The sequence below is a fragment of the Festucalex cinctus genome, chromosome 1 (assembly GCF_051991245.1).
Source record: "Festucalex cinctus isolate MCC-2025b chromosome 1, RoL_Fcin_1.0, whole genome shotgun sequence".
NCBI classification, from domain to species: Eukaryota; Metazoa; Chordata; class Actinopteri; order Syngnathiformes; family Syngnathidae; genus Festucalex; species Festucalex cinctus.
The window spans coordinates 38,284,934-38,302,937 of NC_135411.1; the positions used below are offsets into that span (position 1 = coordinate 38,284,934).

Consider the following 18,004-nt stretch of genomic DNA (forward strand, 5'->3'; position numbering starts at 1 on the left):
GCAAATTAACCGGGTTCTGGCTTGCATTAAACACAGTCATCTGATTTGTAGGTGTTAAGTCGCAAACACCCTAAAAAACGTCAGTATGACCCAACATCTGCACTTCATTGTTGTATTCAAACAATCCCTGATAGGCCCAGGTAAGAATTGAACTCACGACCCCTGGTTTACAAGACCAGTGCTCTAACCACTGAGCTACAAGGCTTGCTTGCAAAGGTAACATAACCTTAAAAACAGCAAATTAACCGGATTCTGGCTTACATTAAACAGTTATCTGATTCGTAGGTATAAAATCGTAGATACCCCAAAACACAGTAGTACTTCCCAACATCTGCACTTTATTGCTGTATTCAAACAATCCATGAAAAGCCCAGGTGAGAATTGAACTCAAGACCCCTGGTTTACTAGACCAGTACTCTAACCACTGAGCTACAAGGCCTGACTGTTGATGCAACATAACCTTAAAAACAGCAAATTAACCGGGTTCTGGTTTGCATTCCAAACAGTCATCTGATTAGTAGGTATTAAGTCGCGGATACGCTAAAACACAATAGTACGACCCAACATCTGCACTTCATTGCTGTATTCAAACAATCCCTGATAGGCCCAGGTGAGAATTGAACTCACTACCCCTGGTTTACTAGACCAGTACTCTAACCACTGAGCTACAAGGCCTGGCTGTTAAAGTAACATAACCTTAAAAACAGCAAATTAACCGGGTTCTGGCTTGCATTAAACAGTCATCTGATTAGTAGGTATTAAGTCGCAGATACCCTAAAAAACATCGGTATGACCCAACATCTGCACTTCAATGCTGTATTCAAACAATCTCTGATAGGCCCAGGTGAGAATTGAACTCACGACCCCTGGTTTACTAGACCAGTGCTCTAACCACTGAGCTACAAGGCCTGCTTGCAAAGGTAAGATAACCTTAAAAACAGCAAATTAACCGGATTCTGGCTTGCATTAAACAGTTATCTGATTCGTAGGTATAAAATCGTAGATACCCCAAAACACAGTAGTACTTCCCAACATCTGCACTTTATTGCTGTATTCAAACAATCCATGCAAGGCCCAGGTGAGAATTGAATTCACGACCCCTGGTACTAGACCAGTACTCTAACCACTGAGCTACAAGGCCTGGCTGTTGATGTAACATAACCTTAAAAACAGCAAATTAACCCGGTTCTGGTTTGCATTCCAAACAGTCATCTGATTAGTAGGTATTAAGTCGCGGATACCCTAAAGCACAGTTGTACCAACCAACATCTGCACTTCATTGTTGTAATCAAACAATCCCTGAAAGGCCCAGGTGAGAATTGAAGTCACAGCCCCTGGTTTATTAGACCAGTGCTCTAACCACTGAGCTACAAGGGCTGCCTGGTAAGGTAACAAAACGTTAAAAACAGCAAATTAACCGGGTTCTGGTTTGCATTAAATACAGTCATCTGATTAGTCGGGATAAAGTCGCAGAGACCCTAAAACACAGTAGTACTATGCAACACCTGCACTTCATTGATGTATTCAAACAATCACTGATAGGCCTAGGTGAGAATTGAACTCACAACCCCTGGTTTACAAGACCAGTGCTCTAGCCACTGAGCTACAAGGCCTGGCTGTTGAAGTAACATAACCTTAAAAACAGAAAATTAACCGGGTTCTGGCTTGCATTAAACACAGTCATCTGATTAATAGGTATTCAGTCGCAGATACCCTAAAAATCATCAGTATGACCCAACATCTGCATGTCGTTTTTGTATTCAAACAATCCCTGATAGGCCCAGGTGAGAATTGAACTCACGACCCCTGGTTTACAAGACCAGTATTCTAACCACTGAGCTACAAGGCCTGCTTACAAAGGTAACATAACCTTAAAAACAGCAAATTAACCGGGTTCTGGCTTGCATTAAACTGTTATCTGATTCGTAGGTATAAAATCGAAGATACCCCAAAACACATTAGTACTTCCCAACATCTGCACTTTATTGCTGTCTTCAAACAATCGATGAAAGGCCCAGGTGATAATTGAACTCACGACCCCTGGTTTACTAGTTCTGGTTCTGGTTTGCCTTCTAAACAGTCATCTGATTAGTAGGTATTAAGTCACAGATACCCTTGAACACAATAGTACGACCCAACATCTGCACTTCATTGCTGTATTCAAACAATCCCTGATAGGCCCAGGTGAGAATTGAACTCACGACACCTGGTTTAACAGACCGGTACTCTAAACACTAGCTACAAGGCCTGGCTGTTGATGTAACATAACCTTAAAAACAGCAAATTAACCGGGTTCTGGCTTGCATTAAACACAGTCATCTGATTTGTAGGTGTTAAGTCGCAAACACCCTAAAAAACGTCAGTATGACCCAACATCTGCACTTCATTGTTGTATTCAAACAATCCCTGATAGGCCCAGGTAAGAATTGAACTCACGACCCCTGGTTTACAAGACCAGTGCTCTAACCACTGAGCTACAAGGCTTGCTTGCAAAGGTAAAATAACCTAAAAACAGCAAATTAACCGGATTCTGGCTTGCATTAAACAGTTATCTGATTCGTAGGTATAAAATCGTAGATACCCCAAAACACAGTAGTACTTCCCAACATCTGCACTTTATTGCTGTATTCAAACAATCCATGAAAGGCCCAGGTGAGAATTGAACTCACGACCCCTGGTTTACTAGACCAGTACTCTAACCACTGAGCTACAAGGCCTGGCTGTTGATATAACATAACCTTAAAAACAGCAAATTAACCGGGTTCTGGTTTGCATTCCAAACAGTCATCTGATTAGTAGGTATTAAGTCGCGGATACGCTAAAACACAATAGTACGACCCAACATCTGCACTTCATTGCTGTATTCAAACAATCCCTGATAGGCCCAGGTGAGAATTGAACTCACTACCCCTGGTTTACTAGACCAGTACTCTAACCACTGAGAGGCCTGGCTGTTGATGTAACATAACCTTAAAAACAGCAAATTAACCTGGTCCTGGCTTGCATTAAACAGTCATCTGATTCGTAGGTGTTAAGTCGCAGATACCCTAAAAAACATCAGTATGGCCCAACATCTGCACTTCATTGTTATATTCAAACAATCCCTGATAGGCCCAGGTGAGAATTGAACTCACGACCCCTGGTTTACTAGACCAGTACTCTAACCACTGAGCTATAAGGCCTGGCTGTTGAGGAAACATAACCTTAAAAACAGCAAATTAACCGGGTTCTGGCTTGCATTAAACAGTCATCTGATTAGTAGGTATTAAGTCGCAGATACCCTAAAAAACATCAGTATGACCCAACATCTGCACTTCATTGTTATATTCAAACAATCCATGAAAGGCCCAGGTGAGAATTGAACTCACGACCCCTGGTACTAGACCAGTACTCTAACCACTGAGCTACAAGGCCTGCCTGGTAAGATAACAAAACGTTAAAAACAGCAAATTAACCGGGTTCTGGTTTGCATTAAATACAGTCATCTGATTAGTCGGGATAAAGTCGCAGAGACCCTAAAACACAGTAGAACTATGCAACACCTGCACTTCATTGATGTATTCAAACAATCACTGATAGGCCTAGGTGAGAATTGAACTCTCAACCCCTGGTTTACAAGAACAGTGCTCTAACCACTGAGCTACAAGTCCTGGCTGTTGAAGTAACATAACCTTAAAAACAGCAAATTAACCGGGTTCTGGCTTGCATTAAACAGTCATCTGATTAGTAGGTGTTAATTCGCAGATACCCTAAAAAACAATAGTATGACCAAACATCTGCACTTCATTGTTATATTCAAACAATCCCTTATAGGCCCAGGTGAGAATTGAACTCACTACCCCTTGTTTACTAGACCAGTACTCTAACCACTGAGCTACAAGGACTGGCTGTTGAGGTAACATAACCTTAAAAACAGCAAATTAACCGGGTTCTGGCTTGCATTAAACAGTCATCTGATTAGTAGGTATTAAGTCGCAGATACCCTAAAAAATATCAGTATGCCCAACATCTGCACTTCAATGTTGTATTCAAACAATCTCTGATAGGCCCAGGTGAGAATTGAACTCACGACCCCTGGTTTACGAGACCAGTGCTCTAACCACTGAGCTACAAAGCCTGGCTGCTTAAGTAACATAACCTAAAAAACAGCAAATTAACCGGGTTCTGGCTTGCATTAAACAGTCATCTGATTTGTAGGTGTTAAGTCGCAAACACCCTAAAAAATGTCAGTATGACCCAACATCTGCACTTCATTGTTGTATTCAAACAATCCCTGATAGGCCCAGGTAAGAATTGAACTCACGACCCCTGGTTTACAAGACCAGTGCTCTAACCACTGAGCTACAAGGCCTGCTTGCAAAACTAACATAACCTTAAAAACAGCAAATTAACCGGATTCTGGCTTGCATTAAACAGTTATCTGATTCGTAGGTATAAAATCGTAGATACCCCAAAACACAGTAGTACTTCCCAACATCTGCACTTTATTGCTGTATTAAAACAATCCATGATAGGCCCAGGTGAGAATTGAACTCACGACCCCTGGTTTACTAGACCAGTACTCTAACCACTGAGCTACAAGGCCTGGCTGTTGATGTAACATAACCTTAAAAACAGCAAATTAACCGGGTTCTGGTTTGCATAGGAAACAGTCATCTGATTAGTAGGTATTAAGTCGCAGATACCCTAAAAAATATCAGTATGACCCAACATCTGCACTTCAATGTTGTATTCAAACAATCTCTGATAGGCCCAGGTGAGAATTGAACTGACGACCCCTGGTTTACGAGACCAGTGCTCTAACCACTGAGCTACAAAGCCTGGCTGCTTAAGTAACATAACCTAAAAAACAGCAAATTAACCGAGTTCTGGTTTGCATTATACACCGTCATCTGACTAATAGGTATTAAGTCACGGATACCCTTAAACACAGTTGTACCAACCAACATCTGCACTTCATTGTTGTAATCAAACAATCCCTGAAAGGCCCAGGTGAGAATTGAAGTCACAACCCCTGGTTTACTAGACCAGTGCTCTAACCACTGAGCTACAAGGCCTGCCTGGTAAGGTAACAAAACGTTAAAAACAGCAAATTAACCGGGTTCTGGTTTGCATTATAAACAGTCATCTGATTAGTAGGTATTAAGTCACAGATACCCTTGAACACAATAGTACGACCCAACATCTGCACTTCATTGCTGTATTCAAACGACCCCTGATAGGCCCAGGTGAGAATTGAACTCACGACACCTGGTTTAATAGACCAGTACTCTAACCACTAGCTACAAGGCCTGGCTGTTGACGTAACATAACCTTAAAAACAGCAAATTAACCGGGTTCTGGCTTGCATTAAACACAGTCATCTGATTTGTAGGTGTTAAGTCGCAAACACCCTAAAAAACGTCAGTATGACCCAACATCTGCACTTCATTGTTGTATTCAAACAATCCCTGATAGGCCCAGGTAAGAATTGAACTCACGACCCCTGGTTTACAAGACCAGTGCTCTAACCACTGAGCTACAAGGCTTGCTTGCAAAGGTAACATAACCTTAAAAACAGCAAATTAACCGGATTCTGGCTTACATTAAAAAGTTATCTGATTCGTAGGTATAAAATCGTAGATACCCCAAAACACAGTAGTACTTCCCAACATCTGCACTTTATTGCTGTATTCAAACAATCCATGAAAAGCCCAGGTGAGAATTGAACTCAAGACCCGTGGTTTACTAGACCAGTACTCTAACCACTGAGCTACAAGGCCTGACTGTTGATGCAACATAACCTTAAAAACAGCAAATTAACCGGGTTCTGGTTTGCATTGCAAACAGTCATCTGATTAGTAGGTATTAAGTCGCGGATACGCTAAAACACAATAGTACGACCCAACATCTGCACTTCATTGCTGTATTCAAACAATCCCTGATAGGCCCAGGTGAGAATTGAACTCACTACCCCTGGTTTACTAGACCAGTACTCTAACCACTGAGCTACAAGGCCTGGCTGTTAAATTAACATAACCTTAAAAACAGCAAATTAACCGGGTTCTGGCTTGCATTAAACAGTCATCTGATTAGTAGGTATTAAGTCGCAGATACCCTAAAAAACATCGGTATGACCCAACATCTGCACTTCAATGCTGTATTCAAACAATCTCTGATAGGCCCAGGTGAGAATTGAACTCACGACCCCTGGTTTACTTGACCAGTGCTCTAACCACTGAGCTACAAGGCCTGCTTGCAAAGGTAAGATAACCTTAAAAACAGCAAATTAACCGGATTCTGGCTTGCATTAAACAGTTATCTGATTCGTAGGTATAAAATCGTAGATACCCCAAAACACAGTAGTACTTCCCAACATCTGCACTTTATTGCTGTATTCAAACAATCCATGAAAGGCCCAGGTGAGAATTGAATTCACGACCCCTGGTACTAGACCAGTACTCTAACCACTGAGCTACAAGGCCTGGCTGTTGATGTAACATAACCTTAAAAACAGCAAATTAACCCGGTTCTGGTTTGCATTCCAAACAGTCATCTGATTAGTAGGTATTAAGTCGCGGATACCCTAAAGCACAGTTGTACCAACCAACATCTGCACTTCATTGTTGTAATCAAACAATCCCTGAAAGGCCCAGGTGAGAATTGAAGTCACAGCCCCTGGTTTACTAGACCAGTGCTCTAACCACTGAGCTACAATGCCTGCCTGGTAAGGTAACAAAACGTTAAAAACAGCAAATTAACCGGGTTCTGGTTTGCATTAAATACAGTCATCTGATTAGTCGGGATAAAGTCGCAGAGACCCTAAAACACAGTAGTACTATGCAACACCTGCACTTCATTGATGTATTCAAACAATCACTGATAGGCCTAGGTGAGAATTGAACTCACAACCCCTGGTTTACAAGACCAGTGCTCTAGCCAATGAGCTACAAGGCCTGGCTGTTGAAGTAACATAACCTTAAAAACAGAAAATTAACCGGGTTCTGGCTTGCATTAAACACAGTCATCTGATTAGTAGGTATTCAGTCGCAGATACCCTAAAAATCATCAGTATGACCCAACATCTGCATGTCGTTTTTGTATTCAAACAATCCCTGATAGGCCCAGGTGAGAATTGAACTCACGACCCCTGGTTTACAAGACCAGTGTTCTAACCACTGAGCTACAAGGCCTGCTTGGAAAGGTAACATAACCTTAAAAACAGCAAATTAACCGGGTTCTGGCTTGCATTAAACAGTTATCTGATTCGTAGGTATAAAATCGAAGATACCCCAAAACACATTAGTACTTCCCAACATCTGCACTTTATTGCTGTCTTCAAACAATCGATGAAAGGCCCAGGTGATAATTGAACTCACGACCCCTGGTTTACTAGTTCTGGTTCTGGTTTGCCTTCTAAACAGTCATCTGATTAGTAGGTATTAAGTCACAGATACCCTTGAACACAATAGTACGACCCAACATCTGCACTTCATTGCTGTATTCAAACAATCCCTGATAGGCCCAGGTGAGAATTGAACTCACGACACCTGGTTTAACAGACCGGTACTCTAACCACTAGCTACAAGGCCTGGCTGTTGACGTAACATAACCTTAAAAACAGCAAATTAACCGGGTTCTGGCTTGCATTAAACACAGTCATCTGATTTGTAGGTGTTAAGTCGCAAACACCCTAAAAAACGTCAGTATGACCCAACATCTGCACTTCATTGTTGTATTCAAACAATCCCTGATAGGCCCAGGTAAGAATTGAACTCACGACCCCTGGTTTACAAGACCAGTGCTCTAACCACTGAGCTACAAGGCTTGCTTGCAAAGGTAACATAACCTTAAAAACAGCAAATTAACCGGATTCTGGCTTACATTAAACAGTTATCTGATTCGTAGGTATAAAATCGTAGATACCCCAAAACACAGTAGTACTTCCCAACATCTGCACTTTATTGCTGTATTCAAACAATCCATGAAAAGCCCAGGTGAGAATTGAACTCAAGACCCCTGGTTTACTAGACCAGTACTCTAACCAGAGCTACAAGGCCTGACTGTTGATGCAACATAACCTTAAAAACAGCAAATTAACCGGGTTCTGGTTTGCATTGCAAACAGTCATCTGATTAGTAGGTATTAAGTCGCGGATACGCTAAAACACAATAGTACGACCCAACATCTGCACTTCATTGCTGTATTCAAACAATCCCTGATAGGCCCAGGTGAGAATTGAACTCACTACCCCTGGTTTACTAGACCAGTACTCTAACCACTGAGCTACAAGGCCTGGCTGTTAAAGTAACATAACCTTAAAAACAGCAAATTAACCGGGTTCTGGCTTGCATTAAACAGTCATCTGATTAGTAGGTATTAAGTCGCAGATACCCTAAAAAACATCGGTATGACCCAACATCTGCACTTCAATGCTGTATTCAAACAATCTCTGATAGGCCCAGGTGAGAATTGAACTCACGACCCCTGGTTTACTAGACCAGTGCTCTAACCACTGAGCTACAAGGCCTGCTTGCAAAGGTAAGATAACCTTAAAAACAGCAAATTAACCGGATTCTGGCTTGCATTAAACAGTTATCTGATTCGTAGGTATAAAATCGTAGATACCCCAAAACACAGTAGTACTTCCCAACATCTGCACTTTATTGCTGTATTCAAACAATCCATGAAAGGCCCAGGTGAGAATTGAATTCACGACCCCTGGTACTAGACCAGTACTCTAACCACTGAGCTACAAGGCCTGGCTGTTGATGTAACATAACCTTAAAAACAGCAAATTAACCCGGTTCTGGTTTGCATTCCAAACAGTCATCTGATTAGTAGGTATTAAGTCGCGGATACCCTAAAGCACAGTTGTACCAACCAACATCTGCACTTCATTGTTGTAATCAAACAATCCCTGAAAGGCCCAGGTGAGAATTGAAGTCACAGCCCCTGGTTTACTAGACCAGTGCTCTAACCACTGAGCTACAAGGCCTGCCTGGTAAGGTAACAAAACGTTAAAAACAGCAAATTAACCGGGTTCTGGTTTGCATTAAATACAGTCATCTGATTAGTCGGGATAAAGTCGCAGAGACCCTAAAACACAGTAGTACTATGCAACACCTGCACTTCATTGATGTATTCAAACAATCACTGATAGGCCTAGGTGAGAATTGAACTCACAACCCCTGGTTTACAAGACCAGTGCTCTAGCCACTGAGCTACAAGGCCTGGCTGTTGAAGTAACATAACCTTAAAAACAGAAAATTAACCGGGTTCTGGCTTGCATTAAACACAGTCATCTGATTAGTAGGTATTCAGTCGCAGATACCCTAAAAATCATCAGTATGACCCAACATCTGCATGTCGTTTTTGTATTCAAACAATCCCTGATAGGCCCAGGTGAGAATTGAACTCACGACCCCTGGTTTACAAGACCAGTGTTCTAACCACTGAGCTACAAGGCCTGCTTGCAAAGGTAACATAACCTTAAAAACAGCAAATTAACCGGGTTCTGGCTTGCATTAAACAGTTATCTGATTCGTAGGTATAAAATCGAAGATACCCCAAAACACATTAGTACTTCCCAACATCTGCACTTTATTGCTGTCTTCAAACAATCGATGAAAGGCCCAGGTGATAATTGAACTCACGACCCCTGGTTTACTAGTTCTGGTTCTGGTTTGCCTTCTAAACAGTCATCTGATTAGTAGGTATTAAGTCACAGATACCCTTGAACACAATAGTACGACCCAACATCTGCACTTCATTGCTGTATTCAAACAATCCCTGATAGGCCCAGGTGAGAATTGAACTCACGACACCTGGTTTAACAGACCGGTACTCTAACCACTAGCTACAAGGCCTGGCTGTTGACGTAACATAACCTTAAAAACAGCAAATTAACCGGGTTCTGGCTTGCATTAAACACAGTCATCTGATTTGTAGGTGTTAAGTCGCAAACACCCTAAAAAACGTCAGTATGACCCAACATCTGCACTTCATTGTTGTATTCAAACAATCCCTGATAGGCCCAGGTAAGAATTGAACTCACGACCCCTGGTTTACAAGACCAGTGCTCTAACCACTGAGCTACAAGCCTTGCTTGCAAAGGTAAAATAACCTAAAAACAGCAAATTAACCGGATTCTGGCTTGCATTAAACAGTTATCTGATTCGTAGGTATAAAATCGTAGATACCCCAAAACACAGTAGTACTTCCCAACATCTGCACTTTATTGCTGTATTCAAACAATCCATGAAAGGCCCAGGTGAGAATTGAACTCACGACCCCTGGTTTACTAGACCAGTACTCTAACCACTGAGCTACAAGGCCTGGCTGTTGATATAACATAACCTTAAAAACAGCAAATTAACCGGGTTCTGGTTTGCATTCCAAACAGTCATCTGATTAGTAGGTATTAAGTCGCGGATACGCTAAAACACAATAGTACGACCCAACATCTGCACTTCATTGCTGTATTCAAACAATCCCTGATAGGCCCAGGTGAGAATTGAACTCACTACCCCTGGTTTACTAGACCAGTACTCTAACCACTGAGAGGCCTGGCTGTTGATGTAACATAACCTTAAAAACAGCAAATTAACCTGGTCCTGGCTTGCATTAAACAGTCATCTGATTCGTAGGTGTTAAGTCGCAGATACCCTAAAAAACATCAGTATGGCCCAACATCTGCACTTCATTGTTATATTCAAACAATCCCTGATAGGCCCAGGTGAGAATTGAACTCACGACCCCTGGTTTACTTGACCAGTACTCTAACCACTGAGCTATAAGGCCTGGCTGTTGAGGTAACATAACCTTAAAAACAGCAAATTAACCGGGTTCTGGCTTGCATTAAACAGTCATCTGATTAGTAGGTATTAAGTCGCAGATACCCTAAAAAACATCAGTATGACCCAACATCTGCACTTCATTGTTATATTCAAACAATCCCTGATAGGCCCAGGTGAGAATTGAACTCACGACCCCTGGTTTACAAGACCAGTGCTCTAACCACTGAGCTACAAGGCCTGCTTGCAAAGGTAAGATAACCTTTAAAACAGCAAATTAACCGGATTCTGGCTTGCATTAAACCGTTATCTGATTCGTAGGTATAAAATCGTAGATACCCCAAAACACAGTAGTACTTCCCAACATCTGCACTTTATTGCTGTATTCAAACAATTCATGAAAGGCCCAGGTGAGAATTGAACTCACGACCCCTGGTACTAGACCAGTACTCTAACCACTGAGCTACAAGGCCTGGCTGTTGATGTAACATAACCTTAAAAACAGCAAATTAACCGGGTTCTGGTTTGCATTCCAAACAGTCATCTGATTAGTAGGTATTAAGTCGCGGATACCCTAAAGCACCGTTGTACCAACCAACATCTGCCCTTCATTGTTGTAATCAAACAATCACTGAAAGGCCCAGGTGAGAATTGAAGTCACAACCCCTGGTTTACTAGACCAGTGCTCTAACCACTGAGCTACAAGGCCTGCCTGGTAAGATAACAAAACGTTAAAAACAGCAAATTAACCGGGTTCTGGTTTGCATTAAATACAGTCATCTGATTAGTCGGGATAAAGTCGCAGAGACCCTAAAACACAGTAGAACTATGCAACACCTGCACTTCATTGATGTATTCAAACAATCACTGATAGGCCTAGGTGAGAATTGAACTCACAACCCCTGGTTTACAAGAACAGTGCTCTAACCACTGAGCTACAAGGCCTGGCTGTTGAAGTAACATAACCTTAAAAACAGCAAATTAACCGGGTCCTGGCTTGCATTAAACAGTCATCTGATTAGTCGGGATAAAGTCGCAGAGACCCTAAAACACAGTAGTACTATGCAACACCTGCACTTCATTGATGTATTCAAACAATCACTGATAGGCCTAGGTGAGAATTGAACTCACAACCCCTGGTTTACAAGACCAGTGCTCTAGCCACTGAGCTACAAGGCCTGTCTGTTGAAGTAACATAACCTTAAAAACAGAAAATTAACCGGGTTCTGGCTTGCATTAAATACAGTCATCTGATTAGTAGGTATTAAGTCGCAGATACCCTAAAAAACATCGGTATGACCCAACATCTGCACTTCAATGCTGTATTCAAACAATCTCTGATAGGCCCAGGTGAGAATTGAACTCACGACCCCTGGTTTACTAGACCAGTGCTCTAACCACTGAGCTACAAGGCCTGCTTGCAAAGGTGAGATAACCTTAAAAACAGCAAATTAACCGGATTCTGGCTTGCATTAAACAGTTATCTGATTCGTAGGTATAAAATCGTAGATACCCCAAAACACAGTAGTACTTCCCAACATCTGCACTTTATTGCTGTATTCAAACAATCCATGAAAGGCCCAGGTGAGAATTGAATTCACGACCCCTGGTACTAGACCAGTACTCTAACCACTGAGCTACAAGGCCTGGCTGTTGATGTAACATAACCTTAAAAACAGCAAATTAACCCGGTTCTGGTTTGCATTCCAAACAGTCATCTGATTAGTAGGTATTAAGTCGCGGATACCCTAAAGCACAGTTGTACCAACCAACATCTGCACTTCATTGTTGTAATCAAACAATCCCTGAAAGGCCCAGGTGAGAATTGAAGTCACAGCCCCTGGTTTACTAGACCAGTGCTCTAACCACTGAGCTACAAGGCCTGCCTGGTAAGGTAACAAAACGTTAAAAACAGCAAATTAACCGGGTTCTGGTTTGCATTAAATACAGTCGTCTGATTAGTCGGGATAAAGTCGCAGAGACCCTAAAACACAGTAGTACTATGCAACACCTGCACTTCATTGATGTATTCAAACAATCACTGATAGGCCTAGGTGAGAATTGAACTCACAACCCCTGGTTTACAAGACCAGTGCTCTAGCCACTGAGCTACAAGGCCTGGCTGTTGAAGTAACATAACCTTAAAAACAGAAAATTAACCGGGTTCTGGCTTGCATTAAACACAGTCATCTGATTAGTAGGTATTCAGTCGCAGATACCCTAAAAATCATCAGTATGACCCAACATCTGCATGTCGTTTTTGTATTCAAACAATCCCTGATAGGCCCAGGTGAGAATTGAACTCACGACCCCTGGTTTACAAGACCAGTGTTCTAACCACTGAGCTACAAGGCCTCCTTGCAAAGGTAACATAACCTTAAAAACAGCAAATTAACCGGGTTCTGGCTTGCATTAAACAGTTATCTGATTCGTAGGTATAAAATCGAAGATACCCCAAAACACATTAGTACTTCCCAACATCTGCACTTTATTGCTGTCTTCAAACAATCGATGAAAGGCCCAGGTGATAATTGAACTCACGACCCCTGGTTTACTAGTTCTGGTTCTGGTTTGCCTTCTAAACAGTCATCTGATTAGTAGGTATTAAGTCACAGATACCCTTGAACACAATAGTACGACCCAACATCTGCACTTCATTGCTGTATTCAAACAATCCCTGATAGGCCCAGGTGAGAATTGAACTCACGACACCTGGTTTAACAGACCGGTACTCTAACCACTAGCTACAAGGCCTGGCTGTTGACGTAACATAACCTTAAAAACAGCAAATTAACCGGGTTCTGGCTTGCATTAAACACAGTCATCTGATTTGTAGGTGTTAAGTCGCAAACACCCTAAAAAACGTCAGTATGACCCAACATCTGCACTTCATTGTTGTATTCAAACAATCCCTGATAGGCCCAGGTAAGAATTGAACTCACGACCCCTGGTTTACAAGACCAGTGCTCTAACCACTGAGCTACAAGGCTTGCTTGCAAAGGTAACATAACCTTAAAAACAGCAAATTAACCGGATTCTGGCTTACATTAAACAGTTATCTGATTCGTAGGTATAAAATCGTAGATACCCCAAAACACAGTAGTACTTCCCAACATCTGCACTTTATTGCTGTATTCAAACAATCCATGAAAAGCCCAGGTGAGAATTGAACTCAAGACCCCTGGTTTACTAGACCAGTACTCTAACCACTGAGCTACAAGGCCTGATTGTTGATGCAACATAACCTTAAAAACAGCAAATTAACCGGGTTCTGGTTTGCATTCCAAACAGTCATCTGATTAGTAGGTATTAAGTCGCGGATACGCTAAAACACAATAGTACGACCCAACATCTGCACTTCATTGCTGTATTCAAACAATCCCTGATAGGCCCAGGTGAGAATTGAACTCACTACCCCTGGTTTACTAGACCAGTACTCTAACCACTGAGCTACAAGGCCTGGCTATTAAAGTAACATAACCTTAAAAACAGCAAATTAACCGGGTTCTGGCTTGCATTAAGCAGTCATCTGATTAGTAGGTATTAAGTCGCAGATACCCTAAAAAACATCGGTATGACCCAACATCTGCACTTCAATGCTGTATTCAAACAATCTCTGATAGGCCCAGGTGAGAATTGAACTCACGACCCCTGGTTTACTAGACCAGTGCTCTAACCACTGAGCTACAAGGCCTGCTTGCAAAGGTAAGATAACCTTAAAAACAGCAAATTAACCGGATTCTGGCTTGCATTAAACAGTTATCTGATTCGTAGGTATAAAATCGTAGATACCCCAAAACACAGTAGTACTTCCCAACATCTGCACTTTATTGCTGTATTCAAACAATCCATGCAAGGCCCAGGTGAGAATTGAATTCACGACCCCTGGTACTAGACCAGTACTCTAACCACTGAGCTACAAGGCCTGGCTGTTGATGTAACATAACCTTAAAAACAGCAAATTAACCCGGTTCTGGTTTGCATTCCAAACAGTCATCTGATTAGTAGGTATTAAGTCGCGGATACCCTAAAGCACAGTTGTACCAACCAACATCTGCACTTCATTGTTGTAATCAAACAATCCCTGAAAGGCCCAGGTGAGAATTGAAGTCACAGCCCCTGGTTTATTAGACCAGTGCTCTAACCACTGAGCTACAAGGGCTGCCTGGTAAGGTAACAAAACGTTAAAAACAGCAAATTAACCGGGTTCTGGTTTGCATTAAATACAGTCATCTGATTAGTCGGGATAAAGTCGCAGAGACCCTAAAACACAGTAGTACTATGCAACACCTGCACTTCATTGATGTATTCAAACAATCACTGATAGGCCTAGGTGAGAATTGAACTCACAACCCCTGGTTTACAAGACCAGTGCTCTAGCCACTGAGCTACAAGGCCTGGCTGTTGAAGTAACATAACCTTAAAAACAGAAAATTAACCGGGTTCTGGCTTGCATTAAACACAGTCATCTGATTAATAGGTATTCAGTCGCAGATACCCTAAAAATCATCAGTATGACCCAACATCTGCATGTCGTTTTTGTATTCAAACAATCCCTGATAGGCCCAGGTGAGAATTGAACTCACGACCCCTGGTTTACAAGACCAGTATTCTAACCACTGAGCTACAAGGCCTGCTTACAAAGGTAACATAACCTTAAAAACAGCAAATTAACCGGGTTCTGGCTTGCATTAAACTGTTATCTGATTCGTAGGTATAAAATCGAAGATACCCCAAAACACATTAGTACTTCCCAACATCTGCACTTTATTGCTGTCTTCAAACAATCGATGAAAGGCCCAGGTGATAATTGAACTCACGACCCCTGGTTTACTAGTTCTGGTTCTGGTTTGCCTTCTAATCAGTCATCTGATTAGTAGGTATTAAGTCACAGATACCCTTGAACACAATAGTACGACCCAACATCTGCACTTCATTGCTGTATTCAAACAATCCCTGATAGGCCCAGGTGAGAATTGAACTCACGACACCTGGTTTAACAGACCGGTACTCTAAACACTAGCTACAAGGCCTGGCTGTTGATGTAACATAACCTTAAAAACAGCAAATTAACCGGGTTCTGGCTTGCATTAAACACAGTCATCTGATTTGTAGGTGTTAAGTCGCAAACACCCTAAAAAACGTCAGTATGACCCAACATCTGCACTTCATTGTTGTATTCAAACAATCCCTGATAGGCCCAGGTAAGAATTGAACTCACGACCCCTGGTTTACAAGACCAGTGCTCTAACCACTGAGCTACAAGGCTTGCTTGCAAAGGTAAAATAACCTAAAAACAGCAAATTAACCGGATTCTGGCTTGCATTAAACAGTTATCTGATTCGTAGGTATAAAATCGTAGATACCCCAAAACACAGTAGTACTTCCCAACATCTGCACTTTATTGCTGTATTCAAACAATCCATGAAAGGCCCAGGTGAGAATTGAACTCACGACCCCTGGTTTACTAGACCAGTACTCTAACCACTGAGCTACAAGGCCTGGCTGTTGATATAACATAACCTTAAAAACAGCAAATTAACCGGGTTCTGGTTTGCATTCCAAACAGTCATCTGATTAGTAGGTATTAAGTCGCGGATACGCTAAAACACAATAGTACGACCCAACATCTGCACTTCATTGCTGTATTCAAACAATCCCTGATAGGCCCAGGTGAGAATTGAACTCACTACCCCTGGTTTACTAGACCAGTACTCTAACCACTGAGAGGCCTGGCTGTTGATGTAACATAACCTTAAAAACAGCAAATTAACCTGGTCCTGGCTTGCATTAAACAGTCATCTGATTCGTAGGTGTTAAGTCGCAGATACCCTAAAAAACATCAGTATGGCCCAACATCTGCACTTCATTGTTATATTCAAACAATCCCTGATTGGCCCAGGTGAGAATTGAACTCACGACCCCTGGTTTACTAGACCAGTACTCTAACCACTGAGCTATAAGGCCTGGCTGTTGAGGTAACATAACCTTAAAAACAGCAAATTAACCGGGTTCTGGCTTGCATTAAACAGTCATCTGATTAGTAGGTATTAAGTCGCAGATACCCTAAAAAACATCAGTATGACCCAACATCTGCACTTCATTGTTATATTCAAACAATCCCTGATAGGCCCAGGTGAGAATTGAACTCACGACCCCTGGTTTACAAGACCAGTGCTCTAACCACTGAGCTACAAGGCCTGCTTGCAAAGGTAAGATAACCTTTAAAACAGCAAATTAACCGGATTCTGGCTTGCATTAAACCGTTATCTGATTCGTAGGTATAAAATCGTAGATACCCCAAAACACAGTAGTACTTCCCAACATCTGCACTTTATTGCTGTATTCAAACAATCCATGAAAGGCCCAGGCGAGAATTGAACTCACGACCCCTGGTACTAGACCAGTACTCTAACCACTGAGCTACAAGGCCTGGCTGTTGATGTAACATAACCTTAAAAACAGCAAATTAACCGGGTTCTGGTTTGCATTCCAAACAGTCATCTGATTAGTAGGTATTAAGTCGCGGATACCCTAAAGCACCGTTGTACCAACCAACATCTGCACTTCATTGTTGTAATCAAACAATCCCTGAAAGGCCCAGGTGAGAATTGAAGTCACAACCCCTGGTTTACTAGACCAGTGCTCTAACCACTGAGCTACAAGGCCTACCTGGTAAGATAACAAAACGTTAAAAACAGCAAATTAACCGGGTTCTGGTTTGCATTAAATACAGTCATCTGATTAGTCGGGATAAAGTCGCAGAGACCCTAAAACACAGTAGAACTATGCAACACCTGCACTTCATTGATGTATTCAAACAATCACTGATAGGCCTAGGTGAGAATTGAACTCACAACCCCTGGTTTACAAGAACAGTGCTCTAACCACTGAGCTACAAGGCCTGGCTGTTCAAGTAACATAACCTTAAAAACAGCAAATTAACCGGGTTCTGGCTTGCATTAAACACAGTCATCTGATTTGTAGGTGTTAAGTCGCAAACACCCTAAAAAACGTCAGTATGACCCAACATCTGCACTTCATTGTTGTATTCAAACAATCCCTGATAGGCCCAGGTAAGAATTGAACTCACGACCCCTGGTTTACAAGACCAGTGCTCTAACCACTGAGCTACAAGGCTTGCTTGCAAAGGTAAAATAACCTAAAAACAGCAAATTAACCGGATTCTGGCTTGCATTAAACAGTTATCTGATTCGTAGGTATAAAAT

At 41.9% G+C, this 18,004-nt stretch overlaps 54 non-coding genes across 54 annotated transcripts; all 54 read right to left on the reverse strand.

The window, feature by feature from the left end:
* Positions 1–132: 132 nt before the first annotated feature.
* Positions 133–205, reverse strand: trnat-ugu (transfer RNA threonine (anticodon UGU)). The gene has a single exon. It is a non-coding gene; the product is annotated as a tRNA-Thr (tRNA).
* A 161-nt stretch (positions 206–366) lies between these two features.
* On the reverse strand, positions 367–439 carry trnat-agu (transfer RNA threonine (anticodon AGU)). The gene has a single exon. It is a non-coding gene; the product is annotated as a tRNA-Thr (tRNA).
* A 163-nt stretch (positions 440–602) lies between these two features.
* On the reverse strand, positions 603–675 carry trnat-agu (transfer RNA threonine (anticodon AGU)). Its single transcript has one exon. It is a non-coding gene; the product is annotated as a tRNA-Thr (tRNA).
* Positions 676–836: 161 nt separating this feature from the next.
* On the reverse strand, positions 837–909 carry trnat-agu (transfer RNA threonine (anticodon AGU)). The gene has a single exon. It is a non-coding gene; the product is annotated as a tRNA-Thr (tRNA).
* A 395-nt stretch (positions 910–1,304) lies between these two features.
* On the reverse strand, positions 1,305–1,377 carry trnai-aau (transfer RNA isoleucine (anticodon AAU)). The gene has a single exon. It is a non-coding gene; the product is annotated as a tRNA-Ile (tRNA).
* A 163-nt stretch (positions 1,378–1,540) lies between these two features.
* trnat-ugu (transfer RNA threonine (anticodon UGU)) lies at positions 1,541–1,613 on the reverse strand. Its single transcript has one exon. It is a non-coding gene; the product is annotated as a tRNA-Thr (tRNA).
* Positions 1,614–1,776: 163 nt separating this feature from the next.
* On the reverse strand, positions 1,777–1,849 carry trnat-ugu (transfer RNA threonine (anticodon UGU)). Its single transcript has one exon. It is a non-coding gene; the product is annotated as a tRNA-Thr (tRNA).
* Positions 1,850–2,411: 562 nt separating this feature from the next.
* On the reverse strand, positions 2,412–2,484 carry trnat-ugu (transfer RNA threonine (anticodon UGU)). Its single transcript has one exon. It is a non-coding gene; the product is annotated as a tRNA-Thr (tRNA).
* A 160-nt stretch (positions 2,485–2,644) lies between these two features.
* Positions 2,645–2,717, reverse strand: trnat-agu (transfer RNA threonine (anticodon AGU)). Its single transcript has one exon. It is a non-coding gene; the product is annotated as a tRNA-Thr (tRNA).
* A 392-nt stretch (positions 2,718–3,109) lies between these two features.
* trnat-agu (transfer RNA threonine (anticodon AGU)) lies at positions 3,110–3,182 on the reverse strand. Its single transcript has one exon. It is a non-coding gene; the product is annotated as a tRNA-Thr (tRNA).
* A 161-nt stretch (positions 3,183–3,343) lies between these two features.
* trnal-uag (transfer RNA leucine (anticodon UAG)) lies at positions 3,344–3,414 on the reverse strand. Its single transcript has one exon. It is a non-coding gene; the product is annotated as a tRNA-Leu (tRNA).
* A 630-nt stretch (positions 3,415–4,044) lies between these two features.
* trnat-cgu (transfer RNA threonine (anticodon CGU)) lies at positions 4,045–4,117 on the reverse strand. Its single transcript has one exon. It is a non-coding gene; the product is annotated as a tRNA-Thr (tRNA).
* A 161-nt stretch (positions 4,118–4,278) lies between these two features.
* trnat-ugu (transfer RNA threonine (anticodon UGU)) lies at positions 4,279–4,351 on the reverse strand. The gene has a single exon. It is a non-coding gene; the product is annotated as a tRNA-Thr (tRNA).
* Positions 4,352–4,512: 161 nt separating this feature from the next.
* On the reverse strand, positions 4,513–4,585 carry trnat-agu (transfer RNA threonine (anticodon AGU)). Its single transcript has one exon. It is a non-coding gene; the product is annotated as a tRNA-Thr (tRNA).
* Positions 4,586–4,748: 163 nt separating this feature from the next.
* trnat-cgu (transfer RNA threonine (anticodon CGU)) lies at positions 4,749–4,821 on the reverse strand. The gene has a single exon. It is a non-coding gene; the product is annotated as a tRNA-Thr (tRNA).
* Positions 4,822–4,984: 163 nt separating this feature from the next.
* trnat-agu (transfer RNA threonine (anticodon AGU)) lies at positions 4,985–5,057 on the reverse strand. The gene has a single exon. It is a non-coding gene; the product is annotated as a tRNA-Thr (tRNA).
* Positions 5,058–5,455: 398 nt separating this feature from the next.
* Positions 5,456–5,528, reverse strand: trnat-ugu (transfer RNA threonine (anticodon UGU)). The gene has a single exon. It is a non-coding gene; the product is annotated as a tRNA-Thr (tRNA).
* Positions 5,529–5,925: 397 nt separating this feature from the next.
* On the reverse strand, positions 5,926–5,998 carry trnat-agu (transfer RNA threonine (anticodon AGU)). The gene has a single exon. It is a non-coding gene; the product is annotated as a tRNA-Thr (tRNA).
* A 161-nt stretch (positions 5,999–6,159) lies between these two features.
* On the reverse strand, positions 6,160–6,232 carry trnat-agu (transfer RNA threonine (anticodon AGU)). The gene has a single exon. It is a non-coding gene; the product is annotated as a tRNA-Thr (tRNA).
* A 631-nt stretch (positions 6,233–6,863) lies between these two features.
* Positions 6,864–6,936, reverse strand: trnat-ugu (transfer RNA threonine (anticodon UGU)). The gene has a single exon. It is a non-coding gene; the product is annotated as a tRNA-Thr (tRNA).
* Positions 6,937–7,099: 163 nt separating this feature from the next.
* trnat-ugu (transfer RNA threonine (anticodon UGU)) lies at positions 7,100–7,172 on the reverse strand. Its single transcript has one exon. It is a non-coding gene; the product is annotated as a tRNA-Thr (tRNA).
* Positions 7,173–7,734: 562 nt separating this feature from the next.
* trnat-ugu (transfer RNA threonine (anticodon UGU)) lies at positions 7,735–7,807 on the reverse strand. The gene has a single exon. It is a non-coding gene; the product is annotated as a tRNA-Thr (tRNA).
* A 395-nt stretch (positions 7,808–8,202) lies between these two features.
* trnat-agu (transfer RNA threonine (anticodon AGU)) lies at positions 8,203–8,275 on the reverse strand. Its single transcript has one exon. It is a non-coding gene; the product is annotated as a tRNA-Thr (tRNA).
* A 161-nt stretch (positions 8,276–8,436) lies between these two features.
* On the reverse strand, positions 8,437–8,509 carry trnat-agu (transfer RNA threonine (anticodon AGU)). Its single transcript has one exon. It is a non-coding gene; the product is annotated as a tRNA-Thr (tRNA).
* Positions 8,510–8,904: 395 nt separating this feature from the next.
* trnat-agu (transfer RNA threonine (anticodon AGU)) lies at positions 8,905–8,977 on the reverse strand. The gene has a single exon. It is a non-coding gene; the product is annotated as a tRNA-Thr (tRNA).
* Positions 8,978–9,140: 163 nt separating this feature from the next.
* On the reverse strand, positions 9,141–9,213 carry trnat-ugu (transfer RNA threonine (anticodon UGU)). Its single transcript has one exon. It is a non-coding gene; the product is annotated as a tRNA-Thr (tRNA).
* A 163-nt stretch (positions 9,214–9,376) lies between these two features.
* On the reverse strand, positions 9,377–9,449 carry trnat-ugu (transfer RNA threonine (anticodon UGU)). The gene has a single exon. It is a non-coding gene; the product is annotated as a tRNA-Thr (tRNA).
* Positions 9,450–10,011: 562 nt separating this feature from the next.
* On the reverse strand, positions 10,012–10,083 carry trnat-ugu (transfer RNA threonine (anticodon UGU)). The gene has a single exon. It is a non-coding gene; the product is annotated as a tRNA-Thr (tRNA).
* A 161-nt stretch (positions 10,084–10,244) lies between these two features.
* On the reverse strand, positions 10,245–10,317 carry trnat-agu (transfer RNA threonine (anticodon AGU)). Its single transcript has one exon. It is a non-coding gene; the product is annotated as a tRNA-Thr (tRNA).
* A 392-nt stretch (positions 10,318–10,709) lies between these two features.
* Positions 10,710–10,782, reverse strand: trnat-agu (transfer RNA threonine (anticodon AGU)). Its single transcript has one exon. It is a non-coding gene; the product is annotated as a tRNA-Thr (tRNA).
* Positions 10,783–10,943: 161 nt separating this feature from the next.
* On the reverse strand, positions 10,944–11,016 carry trnat-ugu (transfer RNA threonine (anticodon UGU)). The gene has a single exon. It is a non-coding gene; the product is annotated as a tRNA-Thr (tRNA).
* Positions 11,017–11,177: 161 nt separating this feature from the next.
* On the reverse strand, positions 11,178–11,248 carry trnal-uag (transfer RNA leucine (anticodon UAG)). The gene has a single exon. It is a non-coding gene; the product is annotated as a tRNA-Leu (tRNA).
* Positions 11,249–11,411: 163 nt separating this feature from the next.
* Positions 11,412–11,484, reverse strand: trnat-agu (transfer RNA threonine (anticodon AGU)). The gene has a single exon. It is a non-coding gene; the product is annotated as a tRNA-Thr (tRNA).
* Positions 11,485–11,647: 163 nt separating this feature from the next.
* On the reverse strand, positions 11,648–11,720 carry trnat-ugu (transfer RNA threonine (anticodon UGU)). Its single transcript has one exon. It is a non-coding gene; the product is annotated as a tRNA-Thr (tRNA).
* Positions 11,721–11,881: 161 nt separating this feature from the next.
* On the reverse strand, positions 11,882–11,954 carry trnat-ugu (transfer RNA threonine (anticodon UGU)). Its single transcript has one exon. It is a non-coding gene; the product is annotated as a tRNA-Thr (tRNA).
* A 163-nt stretch (positions 11,955–12,117) lies between these two features.
* On the reverse strand, positions 12,118–12,190 carry trnat-agu (transfer RNA threonine (anticodon AGU)). The gene has a single exon. It is a non-coding gene; the product is annotated as a tRNA-Thr (tRNA).
* Positions 12,191–12,585: 395 nt separating this feature from the next.
* On the reverse strand, positions 12,586–12,658 carry trnat-agu (transfer RNA threonine (anticodon AGU)). Its single transcript has one exon. It is a non-coding gene; the product is annotated as a tRNA-Thr (tRNA).
* A 163-nt stretch (positions 12,659–12,821) lies between these two features.
* Positions 12,822–12,894, reverse strand: trnat-ugu (transfer RNA threonine (anticodon UGU)). Its single transcript has one exon. It is a non-coding gene; the product is annotated as a tRNA-Thr (tRNA).
* A 163-nt stretch (positions 12,895–13,057) lies between these two features.
* trnat-ugu (transfer RNA threonine (anticodon UGU)) lies at positions 13,058–13,130 on the reverse strand. Its single transcript has one exon. It is a non-coding gene; the product is annotated as a tRNA-Thr (tRNA).
* A 562-nt stretch (positions 13,131–13,692) lies between these two features.
* trnat-ugu (transfer RNA threonine (anticodon UGU)) lies at positions 13,693–13,765 on the reverse strand. Its single transcript has one exon. It is a non-coding gene; the product is annotated as a tRNA-Thr (tRNA).
* Positions 13,766–13,926: 161 nt separating this feature from the next.
* On the reverse strand, positions 13,927–13,999 carry trnat-agu (transfer RNA threonine (anticodon AGU)). The gene has a single exon. It is a non-coding gene; the product is annotated as a tRNA-Thr (tRNA).
* A 163-nt stretch (positions 14,000–14,162) lies between these two features.
* Positions 14,163–14,235, reverse strand: trnat-agu (transfer RNA threonine (anticodon AGU)). Its single transcript has one exon. It is a non-coding gene; the product is annotated as a tRNA-Thr (tRNA).
* Positions 14,236–14,396: 161 nt separating this feature from the next.
* On the reverse strand, positions 14,397–14,469 carry trnat-agu (transfer RNA threonine (anticodon AGU)). The gene has a single exon. It is a non-coding gene; the product is annotated as a tRNA-Thr (tRNA).
* Positions 14,470–14,864: 395 nt separating this feature from the next.
* Positions 14,865–14,937, reverse strand: trnai-aau (transfer RNA isoleucine (anticodon AAU)). The gene has a single exon. It is a non-coding gene; the product is annotated as a tRNA-Ile (tRNA).
* Positions 14,938–15,100: 163 nt separating this feature from the next.
* Positions 15,101–15,173, reverse strand: trnat-ugu (transfer RNA threonine (anticodon UGU)). Its single transcript has one exon. It is a non-coding gene; the product is annotated as a tRNA-Thr (tRNA).
* Positions 15,174–15,336: 163 nt separating this feature from the next.
* Positions 15,337–15,409, reverse strand: trnat-ugu (transfer RNA threonine (anticodon UGU)). Its single transcript has one exon. It is a non-coding gene; the product is annotated as a tRNA-Thr (tRNA).
* Positions 15,410–15,971: 562 nt separating this feature from the next.
* trnat-ugu (transfer RNA threonine (anticodon UGU)) lies at positions 15,972–16,044 on the reverse strand. Its single transcript has one exon. It is a non-coding gene; the product is annotated as a tRNA-Thr (tRNA).
* A 160-nt stretch (positions 16,045–16,204) lies between these two features.
* Positions 16,205–16,277, reverse strand: trnat-agu (transfer RNA threonine (anticodon AGU)). The gene has a single exon. It is a non-coding gene; the product is annotated as a tRNA-Thr (tRNA).
* Positions 16,278–16,669: 392 nt separating this feature from the next.
* On the reverse strand, positions 16,670–16,742 carry trnat-agu (transfer RNA threonine (anticodon AGU)). The gene has a single exon. It is a non-coding gene; the product is annotated as a tRNA-Thr (tRNA).
* A 161-nt stretch (positions 16,743–16,903) lies between these two features.
* Positions 16,904–16,976, reverse strand: trnat-ugu (transfer RNA threonine (anticodon UGU)). The gene has a single exon. It is a non-coding gene; the product is annotated as a tRNA-Thr (tRNA).
* Positions 16,977–17,137: 161 nt separating this feature from the next.
* On the reverse strand, positions 17,138–17,208 carry trnal-uag (transfer RNA leucine (anticodon UAG)). Its single transcript has one exon. It is a non-coding gene; the product is annotated as a tRNA-Leu (tRNA).
* Positions 17,209–17,371: 163 nt separating this feature from the next.
* On the reverse strand, positions 17,372–17,444 carry trnat-agu (transfer RNA threonine (anticodon AGU)). The gene has a single exon. It is a non-coding gene; the product is annotated as a tRNA-Thr (tRNA).
* Positions 17,445–17,607: 163 nt separating this feature from the next.
* On the reverse strand, positions 17,608–17,680 carry trnat-ugu (transfer RNA threonine (anticodon UGU)). Its single transcript has one exon. It is a non-coding gene; the product is annotated as a tRNA-Thr (tRNA).
* Positions 17,681–17,843: 163 nt separating this feature from the next.
* Positions 17,844–17,916, reverse strand: trnat-ugu (transfer RNA threonine (anticodon UGU)). The gene has a single exon. It is a non-coding gene; the product is annotated as a tRNA-Thr (tRNA).
* Between the last annotated feature and the right edge of the window lie 88 nt (positions 17,917–18,004).